We start from the raw sequence: 1,329 nt of genomic DNA on the forward strand, positions 1-1,329 counted from the left end.
TTTTGAGATGGAGTCTCACTCTGTCGCTCGGGCTGGAGTGCAGTGGCGCGACCTTGGCTCACTGCAACCTCCGCCTCCTGGGTTCAAGTGATTCTCCTACCTCAGCTTCCCGAGTAGCTCGGATCACAGGCATGTGCCACCACTCCCGACACCACTGACCTCAAGTGATCCACCTGCCTCGGCCTCCCAAAGTACAGGGATTACAGATGTGTGCCACTGCGCCCAGCCAGTTCCCTATTCTCTTGCCTCTTCTTCAGCTATGCGTTCCTGTATCAGTTCCAATGACTCCTCATTAACCCATTCCTCATGAACCACCTCTAAGAGATTCTCAGTGTTATCCTCCCCCACATCCAGTTAAAGCTGTCTGGTAACGCACTAGGTTTGTTTCCCCCAGCATCACCACCAACACTGCACTATGATGTCATGACTGCTCTGAGGTAGCCAGGCAACAGGAATTTTTCAGCTCCAGTGTAATCTTACGGAACCACCATCATAGGCGTGGTCTGTTGTTGACCGAAATGTCCTTATGTGGCCGTATTATGCAATTTTATATAAGGGTCTTGCAGATCATCTGATTTGGGTAATCTTGGGGGGGATCTTGGAAGCAAATCCTATGTGATACCGAGGGATGACTGTACAGGAGGACATACTGGACAAAGAGATGATTCAAGTCCTGGACAAAACAGAGTGGGACAGTGAGAGACTGCATCATCCTACTAAGAAGAGTGAGAAATTTAACACTTATGAATTCTTCATTTCTAGAACTTTCCATATAATATCCTTGGACTACTAAAACTGTGGTTGACCATGAGTAACTGGAACCTCAGAAAGTACACTGGAAGATAAGGAGCAACGACCATAGAATCAACTTCAAATATTAATGCTGAGCCCAACCTGAGTATGTGAATGGGAATCTCAGGTAAGAGACTGGAGGCACAAGACGTGTATCTGCACTCCAATGTGAAGCCAGGGGTAAGCTCCACTCAGACAGCGCAAATCCAGCACACCCCCACCTTCTGGCTCTGCTCTATCCTTGGGTCTTGTTACCAGGATTTAGGTAGTGGAGCAGAAAGAAATATCCAGAGCAGGCAACGTGGACCACAGTGGGGGTGAGGGTGTAGCTGGAGTGTTAAATGTGGGGTGGAGAGGAACACAGAAGCCTCCAGGAAGGAGGTAATATCAGAACAAAGACTTGGGGAAGAAAAGGTGTTTGTACCTGCAGCTGACAGGCTAGAGATGTCCAGGCAGAGGGACAGCCCAGGTGGAAGCCCTGAGTCAGGAGCAACCCTGGCTCCAGGAAAGAGGCCTGTGTGGCTGCAGCAGAGGGAA

The 1,329-nt window shown here is 49.4% G+C and overlaps 1 protein-coding gene across 6 annotated transcripts in view; it reads right to left on the reverse strand.

Moving 5' to 3' along the window:
- Nucleotides 1-1,329, reverse strand: part of ZNF766 (zinc finger protein 766) — a 47,289-nt gene that overhangs the window by 17,913 nt on the left and 28,047 nt on the right. Inside the window, exon 1 of one of the 6 annotated variants that reach the window (XM_011965855.1) lies at nt 316-377. The exons of 3 other annotated variants lie outside the window; for them this stretch is intronic. The gene's annotated coding sequence lies outside the window, so the exon portion shown is untranslated. Of the gene's footprint in view, nt 1-159; nt 378-1,329 lie in introns of those variants that run through there. 2 more of the 6 variants (XM_011965853.1, XM_011965854.1) reach the window with 2 other exon arrangements.

The sequence above is a fragment of the Mandrillus leucophaeus genome, unplaced genomic scaffold, assembly GCF_000951045.1.
Source record: "Mandrillus leucophaeus isolate KB7577 unplaced genomic scaffold, Mleu.le_1.0 Scaffold74, whole genome shotgun sequence".
NCBI classification, from domain to species: Eukaryota; Metazoa; Chordata; class Mammalia; order Primates; family Cercopithecidae; genus Mandrillus; species Mandrillus leucophaeus.